Raw genomic sequence first — 16518 nt, 5'->3', positions numbered from 1 at the left:
CCGGAAGGGGAGGGACTTCGCCTCATGGGTACCAAGTACGTCATTTCCGGAATGACCGCCGCCATCTTTGTGACCGACTGACAGTTTGTTGTTTACACTCGTCATGGCAGCAAACGCAGCACATTTAAACGGGAAAGAGAGACAGAGATATTTTTTAAAGACGGCGATTATTGGATGCGATCCCTATTTATTACCTCCAACTGTATTTTGTTTATTGAATTCGAATAAGTGTCTTCCCCAACATATATATTTATCTTGTTCACAATCCATCTCCATTCACCGGAGAGAGCCTGAAGGCTTTTAAGAGCACGGATGCCTATCAATACGCCGTTGCCGGGTGGGTGAACGACACCAAGATATGGCATGTGGAGAAGACACACCTACATGTGATCACAGCGAAGGTAAGTAATTTAACAACAATCATAAACCGTGTTATTATAGTTGTATTTATGTCTAAAGTGATGATGTTAGCTTGCTAGCCAGTTGCTAGCAAATGGTATTTCTAGCTATCATCATAACTCCAGCTAGCTATATTGTTTTAAAGCAACATACTCTTCTTTCAATAACAAATTAATTCTTATTTTTTTCTACGTAAGCAAGAGGTCCATGTTTATTTCACGATTCTCTTTCACTTGCATTATTGTTATATTTCGTGTTGCTCTATCTTTACTTGTTTTTTTATGTCTTAAGGATATTGTATGTTGTAGCCTACTTTTGGGAGAGACAGCAAGCGCATTTCGTGGCATCTGCGGGCAGTGGCGGGCAGTGGCAAGTACTTCCGGCATCTGCCACGGAGGCCGCTACTCCGTGGTATCTGTGGCAAGATTTGCCACAGATGCCAAAACTTGCCGTGGCAAGTATATGCCACAACCATGCCACAACTTGCCGTGGCAAGTATATGCCACAACTTATATGCAACAACTTGCCGTGGCAAGTATATGCCACAACTCGCCGGGGCAAGTAAATGCCACAAGTTAAGAGTTAAGAGAAGGTTTACGGTAGCTGCCACTTGCCTTCCGTGGCAAATGCTGATATTTAAACCCGTAGCCTATTTATCGCGTAAAACGTTGCTGTTTTGGCATGACTTTATCGGACTGATCTGTACACAAGACTGATAATCTGTTACTGATGGTCCGATCATATTTTTCAAAAAGATTAAACATTATATGTTCTATAGATTTTACTTGGAGAACGTGGTTTGTTAAAATAAATAAACGTACTATTTTTATGATAATACTCAAGATATATTATTAGTAAGTTGACATAAAGATCTAACATTGTTGACCAGAGGTGGGAAATAGGCTAACTTGTATACTCAAGTACTTTACTTGTGATTTAGAAATAGCCTACTTGTACTTTAGTTGAGTATGTAAATGGTATGTTACGTAGTAGCCTACTCCCCTACATTTATTTAATACGCTACCTTTAGTTACTTACTACAGATTCTGATTAATGATGATACATATAATCAAGTCTTAAATCAGACTTTATAGTTACTCCTGGAGTAAATTCACAAGATACCCTACTACAGTATACAAAGTCATTAAAACTAGCTGCACCTTTACCAGCTTTGAGAACACTTTCATGATCAATCATTATAATGAAAACATGTAATATGCACTTTAAGTATATTGTTATGCTAATCATTTTGTGCTTTTACTTGAGTAACATTTTAATGCATGACTTTTACTTGTAACAGAGTATTCCAACATTTAGGTTGGCTACTTCTACTTTTACTTCACACTAGAACCGCCAGGGGTCGCTGTATAGCCTACCTAAAACCACCAACGTGTCAAATGAACGAATGCATTGATTTTCAAGGTACAATGTTATTTTATTTATCATACTAGAACACAATGAGTGTTGCCACTACTCGCCGTGGCATGTGCCTTGGCATTTGTGGCATCTCCCACAGAGGCCACTACTCTGTGGCATCTGTGGCAAGTATATGCCACAGATGCCACAACTTGCCGTGGCAAGTATATGCCACAACTTGCCGTGGCAAGTAAATGCCACAGATGCCACAACTTGCCGTGGCAAGCATATGCCACAACTTGCCGTGGCAAGTATATGCCACAACTTGCCGTTGCATTTGCGCATGCTGAACGGGAGTTGCCACAAGATGCCAGAGTTAAGAGAAATGTTACGGTAGCTGCCACTCGCCTTCCGTGGCAAATGCTGATATTTAAACTCGTATTTATCGTGTAAAATGTCGCTGTTTAGGCATGACTTTATCGGACTGATCTGTACACAGGACTGATGTGCGATCTCTATTTTTCAAAAAGATAATAAATGATAATTTATATTCAATTTTACTTGGAATAGCCTACGTGGTTTGCTAAAATAAACAAACGTGCTATATCTATGATAGTAGTCTAAACATAGGCCTATATTGTAATAAAAAAAGAAATATTGGCAAGTGAGCGTTGCAACGCAAGCCCTTGGCAATTGTCGCTTCTTGAGGGGAGTTTCCACTGCTTGCTACGATAACCAGGTGTATTGTTACTAGTAAAGACAAATAATTAAAAAATAAATATCTGTATTGACACAGCAACGTGTACAATGGTGTTATTAGACTTGGCTACAGACTTAGGGCAGCTGTAACTGATTGCAGTTGCCACTGCTAGTGAGATACTAAGATTTATATTTTATAAATGAGGCAAAGGACAGTTATATTTGATTGTACACATGTATAAATGTGTTATTTTAAATCCAGGCATATGTACTTAATTTGTATTGTTTTCATTGTTAATAAACAGATTAATGTCATTGTATCTGTTTTGTTGTTTAATATTTTAATTCTGGTTGAACATTTTTATTTAAATGCTTCAGATTATTCTTATTAGATATTGATATCAGTGAATCTAAACAAACCATGTTAAGACAATCATGACAGTATATTACAAATCAAGACACAATGCATGCTTTTTTATCCACCGTTTTATTGCGTTTTGAAACTGGCGAACAATTTATATTGTTCAAGTTCTTGACAGAACGCTGAGTCATGCTCATCCGTCTCCCCTTGCCAGCTTTTCAGTGTTGTAGGCTTTGCGCTTGGTTTTCCTTATCCTTATCCTTGTCCTCCTCAAAAACTGTGTTTTGGCACCAAACAGCAGCAGCTGTAGTAAGTAACTAAAGGTAGCGTATTAAATAAATGTAGGAGAGTAGGCTACAATTACACAATTTACCTTTGAATTGTAGTGGGGTAAGACTACGTAACATACCATTTACATACTCAACTAAAGCACAAGTAGGCTATTTCTAAATCACAAGTACAGTAGGCTACTTGACTATACAAGTTAGCCTATTTCCCACCTCTGCTCAACAATGTTAGATCTTTATGTCAACTTACTAATAATATATCTTGAGTATTATCATAAAAATAGCACGTTTATTTATTTTAACAAACCACGTTCTCCAAGTAAATTCTATAGAACATATAATGTTTAATCTTTTTGAAAAATAGAGATCGGACCATCAGTAACAGATCATCAGTCTTGTGTACAGATCAGTCCGATAAAGTCATGCCAAAACAGCAACATTTTACGCGATAAATACGGGTTTAAATATCAGCATTTGCCACGGAAGGCGAGTGGCAGCTACCATAAACTTTCTCTTAACTTGTGACATTTACTTGCCACGACAAGTTGTGGCATATACTTGCCACGGCAAGTTGTGGCATGGTTGTGGCATATACTTGCCACGGCAAGTTGTGGCATCTGTGGCATATACTTGCCACAGATACCACATCTGTGGCATATACTTGCCACAGATACCACGGAGTAGCGGCCTTTGTGGCAGATGCCGGAAGTACTTGCCACTGCCTGCAGATGCCACGAAATGAGCCAGGCCCTACTGACTTTTGGAGCAGCCTGGGACTTCAGATATTAAATGCCAATCTGCGCTGTAGCTATTGTATTTGACAATAAACCTTTGAATCTTACATTTGTACAAGCTCAGGAGAGTTTAGATTTTATATGACAAAATTAATGTACAGCATTTTTCACTTAACAGGTCAATCATTCCCAGGCTTTGAACAGCAAACCAACATCTCCATGGATTGTGGTGCAGGAGGACGGGACAGTGGCGCATTGTACATGCATGGCAGGGTTAGGAGAGGTTTGTTCCCACGCAGCAGCACTTATGTTTACAGTTTTGGCTGCTGTTGAGAAAAGAGAAAACCAGACATGCACAGAGAAGCCATGCACATGGACACAGCCTAGCACTAAAATGGTGAAGTACGATGAGGTGTCTAACATCTTCGCCATTAAAGAGCAAGTTCAAACCGAAGACCTGTTTCAGCACATGAGACCATCTGCTGATGATTTCAAGTTATTCTGTGAACAACTCCACTAAAGTGAAGAAGAGACAAAGCCCAAGAAAAGTGCTATCCTGACGGTCATTGAAGGCCATTCCCACAGATACACGCCAAAGACTGTACAATTGGATCTGCCAACACCCCTTACCAATCTGTATAAAGCAGCAGACTTGTACTGGATTTGCCTGCACTGCTAGAGGAGGGTGCCAAAGTCTTTGAGGAGCTGAATCTCACACCAGAGCAGGTAAGAAATAGAAATGGCTTACGGTAAAATAAAAGCGTGTCACAATGCTAAATCCTAAACATCACTATATTCATTAAGAATAACTTCACTGCTTTCTGATAATTACAGCTCTTTTGATAGTTCAATTCCTTTTGAGTGTTTGTTAGTTGAGGAGAAGACCAGGAAACAGAGTAGGTCGAGGGTCTGGTTTGAGCAGAGAGCAGGGAGAGTTACTGCGTCATCCTTCCATGAGGCAGCCAAGACAGAGCGCTCTTCGTCTTTGATTAAAAGAGTTTGCTATCCTCGCTCCTCTCAGTTTTCCACTGAAGCGACCAGGTATATATACATTTAGGCAGCAAAACTAAATCATACATTCTTTCTAATACTTCATCATGAATAAATACAATAATTGAGTAACTATACATTATGAGGGTAAAACAAGATTTTAACATTCTAATAACAGTATTTGAGGGACTTTTTAAAGTGATGAGTTTTTTTCCCAAAATAACATGTTCTTTTCCTCAGATGGGGTTTACAAAACGAGGACACTGCCAAAAAGTCTTAACTGGTGGCTATACAAGATCACCATGAAGACATCAATGTTGCAGCATCAGGGCTCATCCTCAACCCAGAGCTGCCATGGATTGGTCCATCCCCAGATGGTTTCGTGACCTGTGCTTGCCATGAGCCTGGCATTTTAGAAATTAAGTGTCCTTTCAGCGCTAAAGAATGCAGTCTACTTGAATGCACCAAAGACTCGCGGTTCTGCCTGACTGTCCCTGAGGGAGGTGTGATGAGCCCAAAGCTGAATCACAGCTATATGTATCAAGTGCAGGCACAAATGCGTGTCGCAGAGGTAATGTTCTGTGATTTTGTTGTGTGGACACCTCAATAACTTTTTAAACAGCGCATCATGTTTGATGTCGCATTTTTTGATGTTGCACATTCAAAGGTGGTAAACTTCATTAGAACGGGGATACTACCAGAGTTGTTGGGTAAATGGTTTACTGTGCCACGCTTCTCCCCCACTGCAACCTCTTACAAAACATCTGAGGGACATTAAGAAGCTGACAATAAATAAGCTCTTCTTGTCAGACACTGGTCTTTTTCTTTTGTCTTCATGGTCAGGTTTTGGTTTACACATTAAGCTTACATATTCATACACTGTAGATTGTGCAATAAATAACTGTATCTAATACTTGCAGATGCATTGTAGTATAAGTAGGAGAATTTTAAAAACCTCAAGGAACAAATACTTGGAAAAAGTGATGTTTATTATTTCAAAACTGGACATTTTAATGTATTAATTGTAAAGATAATAGAGAGAAGATCCAACATACATAAAAAAGGGAATACACAATAAGCATTTTGTTTCATTTAGCTGACGCTTTTATCAAAAGCGACTTACAAATAGTATCTATCTATTCTGTGGGTACCACAGATGGGCAGACATTACAAAGAGCACAGCAAACTGTTACCATCTTGTCAAGGGAAGTAGGTGGTCCTTGAGTGGCTGCTTGGCAAAGAGACAGCGGGATGGTGCTCTAGTCTAAAGGATGCTGTATTTGTTCCTGACCAGGCCAATGACTCTTTCCACATGGATCCTGACGGCAGTGAGTCCCCTTGTGGATTCAAGTTCCAGTGGATGCAGTTGCTGCTTGCCTTTGGTGAATGCTGGTATTTTCAACTGTGAAAAATTATACAGTCCCACAGTGTCTTTCACATTGAAGCCTCTATCAGCAAGAACAACATCTCCTGGTGATAATTTCTCAAGATATGAGCAGTTCTCTGTAATGTAATTTTCACTTGTGCGTCCCCCCCCAGCCCTTTGACACAAAGGATGTAACACCCTGTGGTGTTATAGAAATTAGATATTTTACAGTGTTGTGGTGCTTGTAATAGGACGTATGTTTGTGCACGTGCCCTTAAATTCTTTGGCTTCTCTACAAAAATGTCTAAACAGTCAATGATGGAAGTGCAGTTGCTAAAATTATCCCTGAAACACATGGGCAGACTAACCTGAATTTGATCTGTTGAGGGCCAAAATATAAGTGGTGACAGTCTGACATACATGACATCTAAAGTATTGTTGAACATTCTGACAACACTGCTCTTAGACATATGAAAAAGATAAACAAAAAATATAAAAGGTAAGTTAAGCCTCATTCTCATCAATTTTAATATAAAGCTATGAAAGGGAGTCAGTCTTGGACCGGCTTTCACAAACCCAGACAGGAAGCCAAAAACAACCATCATTTTAGCATAGCTTGGTAGGCCTGTTAGTTCCTGTACCATCTCATAATTTCCTTTGAAGGCTTCTTCATTGAAAGACAGCACAGTAACTTGGTTCTTAAGGCAATTAACCTCAGCTCTTAATCGTGCACACTCGTTTGTCAATGCCTTGACTGTAGCTTGGCAGGCTGCATTTGAACATGGTTCCACAATACCTGAGCTAAAAATGGCTTGAGTTGAGAGTAACTGTGGTCATCTTTCACACATTCTACCTGTTCAACTAAGGTGATGTCAAGCTCAGTGGCATCACTGGTGCTGGAAGGTGCCACATTCTCATGGTCACTATCAGGAACCAAAGTCTCAGTCCGTTTCCTTTTCATCTGCTGAGTATGCTCAAATCTGCTGGTGGCATAGATGCTTCTCTGCCGCTGTCCAGCTGACGTGTGCGCAAACAGGCTGGGGATGTAGTCAGGACTCATGGGGTTGTCATGTTTACTTCCTAAGCAGACAGAGGCAAACATGGTAGAATATTAATGTGTGTATAAGGCCTCCTTATAAGATAATGACAAGTATTACGATCCTTAACTTAAGTAAAAGTAGCAATAATACATGTAATATAAATACACAACTAATTTAAGGCATGCATTCAATAATATTGAGAACTGCAATTTCTTTCTCAGTTTTCTGCCAGAAATGCGTCTTTTATTCAAATGCAGTCGGTTTCAAGCGTAAAGGAACACAGAGCAAAACTAATGCAGTCCTTTCAAAACTGGGAATATTTTACTCGTGCTATGTTACCATTACACTGCTAACGTTAATTATTATTCGGCAACTCAATTATCTATGTTGAAGTATTTTGAAAACTTATTTCTGACAAAATAAGCTAAAAGATAACAATAAGTGAAGAGCTTACCGGAACAAATCTGGAGTTAGATGTCGGCTGCCAGTGATCCCTTCTGATGGCAGCCAGCCATTTATTACGAGGGTCTAAGTCTTTGGGGATCGATACAAACTGTAGTCCGGGGTTCCTCTGGCTACTATTGTCACAGCCCACAGCACAACAGATCCCAAGCATATCCACAAAACTTTATTATTCATCACGATGTGTCTTTCTCTGTTGCTTCCTCCGTGTTCTCGGTTCTCTGTTGTTGTAATGATTTGCTGTGACCGGACACCAAAATGGCGGCGCCAGAATACAGTGACGTCACGTGGTACCCATGAAATTCATGGGTACCACGGTTTGTTGTCTGTTGTCTGTAAACCTCGGCCCTTTCTCATTTCGTCAAAATCTCCCTCCTCGACTCCTCGACTCCTCTATCCTCCGGTGGTGACCCGGAAATGAATTTCAGCGCGCCATGTTGAAGGACACACCTCATTTCTTCGAGGACCGAGGATCGAGCGTCGAGCGTAGAGGAGGCTCTCTGGAGGAGCTATAACCGAGGATACACTGATGGGTCCTCCACGGTCCTTCGCGGCTCCTTCGCGGATGCATTTCCGGGAACGTTGGGTATAAAATAGGCGTGACAAACCGCTGGAATCATTTCAAAACCATGGCGGGAGCATTGCACAAATGTAAGTGTTGATAATGATACGTTGCATTAGTTATTTAAGAAGTGAAATGCGCGATCCAACTCCGCCCGTCTGTATGCAGTTAGAGCCCTCTGACCGCAATCCTTATTGACATTTCACCTGATATTTTTTATGTTTTTATCCACATGTTAACTACACCCAATCCTGCTACAGCCTGCCATGATGTTTAAAAGTGCGAACGTTAATTTTTTTGTAAGAGTGTTCAATCAACCAGAACTTTGTTTAGCATTCAGCACCATCATTTGTTTTGGGCTATGTTGTAGCCTACACTAGAATCCATCGCTCATTACAGTCTGTAAATCTTCCAACAGTTGTAAGCTACACCTTTTACTTTGTCTTTTCACAGGGACAGAGCAAGACACTCTGACCCTCATCAAAGTGAGGGTCGAGAACGATAACCTTTTTACTGGCCGAAGGCACACTCCCAACAAAGCCTGGGAGTGAGTGACATTTTCCTGGATTGGGAACATAATAGATCCGTATTTTATGGCCATGCATGAGGCCATCGGTGGGAGGCCATCCATCGACCCTCCCACCCTGATGGATTCGGCCACTGCTGCCGGCTTCTGGCAGTGGCTCAACATCCACTGAGGCTGTCCAGAGCCAGGCCACAGTGGAGGATGAGGAGGCCACAGAGTAGGGTTGCCACCTTTCAGAAATAGAAATAAGGAACACCCCTCACGCCGCGCGGGTGTCCGAAACTCCTGAAATGCATAGAAATATATCTATTTTTTATATGAACCAAAATGCTTTGATTTAAATAATTGACATGATTTCACATACCATAATAGCGTCTGGGCCCTGGGGTCACTTGGTGGTCAGTAAGGAAGGGGTAGTCAAGAAAGCATTTACTGTAGTCATACTTAGTTTAAAGTGCTTTATTAGCAATGAACTTGTAAACTTGTATGTTTAAATACATACTGTGCATAGGCTGAACTAGCCTGAACCTGAGAACAGCACCTAAATTAAATAAGCTACAATAGAATGTGCTTTAAGTGTAACATTTGAACCTGAACATAGCCATAGTAAATTAAACAAAGCCTGCCTGCATAGGGCACGTTAACTGAAACAGAACAGCACCTAAATTAAATAAGCTACAATAGAATGTGCTTTAAGTGTAACATTTGGGAACAATTAAACTTAAGGCAGAAAACAATGAAATGAAACACACTTGTAAACTTGTTACGGGTGATTAGACTGACCTAGGCTGAACTTGAGCATATGCTAGTCTGTATTATATGCATATAAAGTGCTGTAACAGCTGTAACAAAGCCTGCCTGAGGACTCTTTTACGAATCATCTTAAAATGAAACACTTTTGTGAACCTGTTATGATTATCTGATTGAACAAAATGACAAATGAAAAGATTGATAACATCACTCCCTGAGCCAAGTCTGAACCTGGCCGCATACCCTCTGCTTCATAACTGGGAGCCACCAGTGGAGTCAAGATACGCCTAAAGAAAGTGCATAACATAAAACTAATAAACAGATAAAAAATAAAGTGCATAACTTCCCTCAACTCCTTTATGTCCTTTTTTTTGTTAGAACAGGTTTAAACAGTCCCCTCTCTTCCTCACTTCTTCTTCCAGGAGTACTTCTTGTTACTTCTTGCAGCACTGAGCAGCTCCTTGTCTTTCAGAGCTGTGGTGTGGAACTCTGGACAGGTCTGCTCAAAGTTCAGAGTAATGAGGAGCTCACTCCTGATGAGCTCCACTGAGCACCTGCTCCTGCAGTCACTCCACTTGTTGGTCATTCTGGAGAAGATCCTTTCCACGTATCCAGTGGATGCTGGGATGCTCAGGATGTGTCTCATGATGGAGAGCATGTTGGGCACATCCACTTCTTTAAACACAGCCATCCACCTCGCAGCCACACCCTTGGACTTCCATGCATCAGAATATTCTTCTCTGAGCCTCCTCAGGATTGTATTGGCTGTGGTGCACTCATCGTAAAGCTCATTCATCTTCAATTTATTGATGAGGTTGAGTTTGGTAGCCACCTTCTCAATTTGATTAAAGGTCAGGTTGCCATGTTGGAGTAAGAGAGGCTGCAGTGAGAAGAGCCAGTTCTCTTCGGAGAAGTCGAACCATTTCTCAACATATGAAATGGCTGTATTGAAGAATGCAGTGAATTCGGCCCTTGCCATGTGTGCGTCATGAGGGAGGAGGCGCTGCAGCTTTTGCCTTGTTAGGTACCCATAGAACTGGTCGTCTCGTCTCTGTATGGGCTTTTGCCTGAATTCATCCATGATGGAATACAACTCAACACAGGTGGTTCTATTGCTCTCCAGGCTCTTTACTACTTCCTCAAAGAGGGAGAGTATATTGTTGCAGAAAAGAAGGTAAATCTCCACAATGTCTTCATCTTCCACAGTTGAGTCTCTGTTGAGCTTTAACAAAGCTTGCACTTGCTTGGGACACTCGTCTCCTAGACTAATGAAGTACGACTTCAGTGCAGTCCAGGCCTGCATCAGCCGATGGATGGCTGGATTGAGGGAGAGCCACCTGGTTGTCACATGTCGTAGGATCTCTTGGAATTCAACGTCACAAAACTCACAAAATTCTTTGAGTGACTCTCTTCTTTTTGCTGAAATTGAGAAGTGGCCATAGACCTTCAGCACAACATTCTCCACATCTACAGTAAGCTTGTCAAGGGCGTGCTTCACTGTGTTGTGCACTATGTGGGCATGGCAGTTTCCTCGCAGCAGATCGTTTTGTTTCTCTTCAGGTTGGTGAAAACAGAGTTGTGAATACCATAATTGACATTTGTGTTGTCAGCACTGAATGCAGTCACTTGATCCATTGACAAGCCAAATTTCTCAAGGGATTGTTCCAGGAGAGCTACAATCCCAGCAGCTGACTCATCTGGATTCTCTATGAAGTCCAGCATTTTGTTGGTGACACCAGACTCTGGAGTGAAGTACTGGACAGCAAGGGGAAACATCTTCCTGTTCCCTTTATTGGAAGCATCGGTCTGTATGGAGAACGGGAGGGGTGGTGATGTTAAGATCTTGAGAACATCACCCACTGCCTTCGGGGCCAGGACGTCTTTCACCAGTGCCTCTTGCTTTGTTCTCCCCAAAGTCATCTTCTTCACCATTTTGGAATCAGATAGAGTCTTTTGATTGAGCTTGTGTCCACAGTCAGCACTGTTGTAGCTGAGGTTATGTTTTACTGTGTGGTATACCTGTGTCACCTCAGCTGCAGTAATCTAGAGGGGGGAATGGGATGATGTCAGATTATTACTTTCATATTGTTGTCACTATTTATTTTATTTATCAATCAATCAATCAATCAATCGTATTTATTCACAGTAGGCCTATTTATTCACAGTATTTATTTGCTGTTAATCTATTAGGAATAATTTCAAATGAGCAGCATTAGCATAACAACATAAGAGTTCTGATTCTGAATCAGAGATGTTCTTTATGGTTTTATTTTTTATTTTTTATTATTTTTTTTTTATTTTTTTTTTTCTTCTGTCGGACATTGTTGTTTATTTATGCATTTTAACCTAAGAATGCCTGTCTTGTTATTGTTCCTTTAGTTTAGACCTGTATTTAGGTGAGTATGTGATGTGTATTTTGAGTCTTGTTATTTTGTGTTGTACTGGATGTGTGTTTGTATACAAAAATCAATAAAAACACTTTGATTATTATTTCATATTGTTGTCACTATTTATTTTATTTATCAATCAATCAATCAATCGTATTTATTCACAGTAGGCCTATTTATTCACAGTATTTATTTGCTGTTAATCTATTAGGAATAATTTCAAATGAGCAGCATTAGCATAACAACATAAGAGTTCTGATTCTCAATCAGAGATGTTCTTTATGGTTACATTTCATTCTATATTGATAATATTAAATACACGTTTATTTAATAGACTTTAAAATCATATCGGTATGATATGGGACCAGGGGTGGGTAGAGTCTCTACCCACCCCTGGTCCCATATCATACCGAATCAATCTCAGGAGATGTTTCAGGTAGGAAGAACTGTGACACTGGTGCTTGGCTCCTTTGTGTTCTGATATTTCTTGAGTGGAGATCCCCGGCTGCGTGCTGTTTGACATCAGACAGCCCACCGTGCGACACTGAAAATGTTCTGCGACATGCTTTGCAATTTGCCTTGTAGTCATCTTCAGGGACCCTATCAAGCCACTGGTTTGCCTCTTCCCATTCTCGTCTGTATTTATGTTGTCGGTGTTTCCTCTTTTGAGGACGAGGTGGCGTATCTGAAGACATCTTGCATTTGTTTTTAAAAATCACGCCGCGACAGAGCGGCGTAATGACGTAACGTAGCGAGCGTAACGACGACAGGCAGCGCAAAGGGGCCGGGCCGGGCTGACAGGCAGACAGACAGGATTTGGCACAGAGGCAGAGCAGAGAGGAGAGTCCGCGGAAGGTCTTGCCCACCTCCCGCCAACATATTTTGCTGTTTTTAATATTTCCTGTCCTTTATTTTGTTCATTATTGTTAGTTCAGTGTTCACGTGTGTGTGTGACAGACGTGCATGGGACAGATTGTGAAAATACGGGACAAACTGCGTTCCGTATTGGTTCAATACGGAACGCAACATTTAATTCCCAATTACGTAACAAATACGTATTTCAAGGAACGGGTGGCAAGTCTACCACAGAGTCTGGCTCGGACAGCCAGGAGTGTGTTGAGCCATCCACCTCTGCCGGTCCCCCTCCCCGAAAAAAAAGAAAAAGCGCTTTGCTACAGTTCCTGGAGGCAGAGGCGGTCAAGAAGGAGGACCGCTTCAACCGCCAGCAGGCAGCCTCGGAGGAAGCCTCCGCCAAATTCCTCAAGCTCTTCGAGGAACTAGTTAGGAAGGAATAGTGTCTTTTTTTTCTTCTTTTTTCTGTACTTTGGATGTGTTCATTTATTCTTTATTTATATATGTTACAACATTTAGTAAACATATTTAAGTTTGACCTTAACTCTTGTGTGGTGTGTTCATATTTCTGTTATTCAGCCAGTGGTCGTGGGTCTGGTGGACCCGAACACCCTGTATGTAATATAAATATGTGAATGTGTGTGTGTGGGGGGGGGGGGGGGGGGGGGTACAGTGGGTGGTCACTGAAAATGTGTTCTGATATCTGTTCTTCACAGAAAATTCAATTCCTTTATTTATCCAGGTGTAATCCCATTGAGGTCATTGATCTCTTTTTCAAGGGAGACATGCAGAGCCAAGGCCATTGAGTGAGTTAGAGAAAATAAATTATCAATTTTCTTTAGAAAAATAATAAACGGGTCCCACAGACCCGAACACCATACAAGGGTTACATCAAGCATGAAGCCTTCTTTACAATTAGACATACAGAAATACACATGTTTACTGAAGATAAAAGGAGATCTTTATTTTATACAAAGCTGAATATACATTTTATGATTGTGACCTGACTGAAAGCCAACGTTTTTAAAGTCTTTTTGCAACCCAAGGCATAACTGTCTTTAGTCATACAGAAAGTCATGGCCACTGATTTCCGATTTTTAAATCTCCACCTCAAATAATTCTGCGCATAAACCAACCGTGTGTAAAGTATCCAAATGCAATATCAGGGATGTTTTATTATAAATAATATATACATTAACATTGAGGCAAGTTACTGCATGTAGCTCAAACCCTACATAAGTAAAATTGCTAACACATTTCTCTTCTTTCTTTTCAAGTTCAGTCAAAGCATAACAATATTTTATCACTGAACATGACTAAATTTCAAACGTAACACTTTCTTAAGAGATTGTGTGATGGCCTATTTCACATACAATTTGTAATAAAGATATGGGTCTGTAAAGTCCTTTGCTCTAAATAAACTTGAGCAAAGTGAAATTGGAAATAAGGCATATAAATGGACGAACAAAAGAACTGAGTAATGCATCTGGCCAGTAAATGCATTTTTCATCGGTGAAGAAAACAAACGGGTAACAAAAAAACTGGCCATAAATAAAAATCCTCTCAACAATAATCGTGGTCGTTCAGCTGGACCGGGTTTTGGTCAGGAGCCGAGATTTGGTCTGCCAGTCTGTCTCTCCGGCCCTGTCCACCTCGCTCCCCCTCACAGGACGAGGTGGAGACCTCTCTACCCCCTCCTCCCCCTCCTCCTCCTCCTCCTCCTCCTCCTCCTCCTCCTCCTCCTCCTCCATGTCTGCAGTAATGCTGAGATTGTGCAGTACACAGCAGGCAGTTACCACAGCAGGGACAAAGGTGTGGTTCACCTCCAAGGCCTTCGACAGGAGGCACCTCCATCGCCCCTTCAGTATCCCAAAAGCGCGCTCAATGATGCTGCGCGCTTTGGCATGGCAGCCGTTGAAGCGACTCTGTACCCTCCCCTGTAGTGGCTCCCGATACGGGGTTACGACCGTTATGGGGTGTACAATGCACGGATAGCCACCATCTCCCACAATAAAGTACCCTGGTGGAGGGTACAGAGCCTCTTTGTATAAGGTACTGTTTTTTAGGACACGGGTGTCGTGCACTGAGCCCGGAAATCCTATGAATGTTTTTAGGAATTTACCCTTCCCATCGCACAGCCTGCAGCTGTATTGAAGGAAAGAGCTTCCAATGTATGTAGTCCTGGCCACTGGGTCCGGGTGGGGTCTTTATTCTAATGTGGCACCCATCAATGGCACCCACACATGAACTAAATGCCGGGCTATCGGCCAACTGCTGGAAGCCCTGCCCGACCTCCTCCAGCTCTTGACCAGCAAGCAGCCTGATCACAGACTGCCTGAGAGCAGCGATGTCCTCCACTCCCTGGTGGACCAGTCTGTGGACCGTGGAGAGGGGTACCTGAAAGGCCCTGGACACCACACTGTATGACAAACCGTGTGTCAGCCAGTACACAGTTGTCAATACAGTCATGTGGTGTCCCCAGGCATGTCTCCTCTAAGGCCCCAGACACCGCATCAAGGCCTCCAGGGAGTCTCGGCTCATCCTGAAGTCCTTCAGCAAGCACCCATCTCCGAAGTATAGCTCCAGCACCGGGACACTGCTGTTCAAACTTTTGTATGAGTGTGGGTGTTGAACCTGCAGGAAGAATAAAATGTACAGGTCAATTACCTTTATCCATCAAACTAAACTGCCCATACATATTCTGTCATAACAAATTAATCCATTGTTGTATTCCAATGAAAAAAGCAAGCTATTTTTCAACTATTTAAAACAATTGTAATCGAATACTCAAATACCTCAAGATGAAGCAGGATGGCTTTGCGCATTCTCGCTTTCCAGCGCTGGGATCGGCGTCTCTCCTGATTCCTGTTGTTGGTCAGAAGTTTTTGCCACTGCCGTAAGGCACATGCTACAGCGGGTTTCATGACTCAATTTGTTTCATGTGGTCACTGAATATGTTTTTCGTTGTTGAGATTTAAATCACAGGTGTGCCTGCAGCCTGGACCTTATATAACCTGTCAGGTCCCTCATGATTCGTTAATTACGTGGATTATAAATTCGTTGCAGGTGTTTTGTGAAAGAGGTGTGAGTTGATGATTTATCATGTCATTTAGCCTACTAGTTTAAAAAGGTTAACATAGCCTATAGTATAGTGTATAGACAGTCATTAGTTTTTTTTTGTGTGTTTGTATGTGTGCATGTGTGAACATATGAAACGTACATAAGCCTCATGTAGCCTAAATGACTCCCTTTATTTGTAGGGTACTTTTTATGTTTTAGTGCTGCCCAATAAAGAAGAGATGCTAGTATGTGTCGAAAATACTCATACATTCGTGTCATACTTGTTGCGAATGGAATTAAAAGTAAATATGTGGGGGAACAATGTTCAGCTGATCTAACAGAGATTACAAAATACAGCGCTCTAACAAAACACTCACAGCTGATGCAGCTGTTGCCACGTCATAATTAACGGACGTCGCTTTAATATGACCGGCAGAGGAGAGGAGTTCTCATTTCTCTAACCGCCTGCTGCTTCCCCTCCTCTCTCCTCGGTTCCCCTCCTCGGCTCACATCTCCTGTGGGCGGGACTAAGTATCGAGGATAGGAGTCGAGGAGGGGAGTTGGAGAAATGAGAAAGGGCCTATGTCTCCTTAAATATCCTTTCGTCAGAGTCTCACGTGTTGGGCGTGCTCTCTTCTGACCATATTTGGAAGTACAACTTCCTACAACTTCCTACAGGTTCAACCT

At 41.7% G+C, this 16518-nt stretch overlaps 2 long non-coding RNA genes across 3 annotated transcripts; one reads left to right on the top strand and one right to left on the bottom strand.

Annotated features, from left to right (window-relative positions):
- Positions 1-84: 84 nt before the first annotated feature.
- On the top strand, positions 85-5635 carry LOC307014740. 2 transcript variants are annotated; one of them, XR_013801308.1, is made up of 4 exons: positions 85-401; positions 4015-4562; positions 4699-4877; positions 5067-5635. It is a non-coding gene; the product is annotated as an uncharacterized lncRNA (long non-coding RNA). The 2 variants fall into 2 exon arrangements; XR_013801309.1 differs by lacking the exon at positions 4699-4877 and having other exon boundaries at positions 90-401.
- Positions 5636-5797: 162 nt separating this feature from the next.
- Positions 5798-8340, bottom strand: LOC307014753. The gene is made up of 2 exons (XR_013801311.1): positions 7687-8340; positions 5798-7272 (listed from the first exon to the last, which is right to left on the bottom strand). It is a non-coding gene; the product is annotated as an uncharacterized lncRNA (long non-coding RNA).
- Positions 8341-16518: the final 8178 nt, after the last annotated feature.

This window comes from Notothenia rossii (assembly GCF_949606895.1).
Source record: "Notothenia rossii genome assembly, chromosome: 1".
NCBI classification, from domain to species: Eukaryota; Metazoa; Chordata; class Actinopteri; order Perciformes; family Nototheniidae; genus Notothenia; species Notothenia rossii.
Note: the sequence above shows the minus strand (reverse complement) of the source record. Positions and strands in the feature narration are given on the sequence as shown.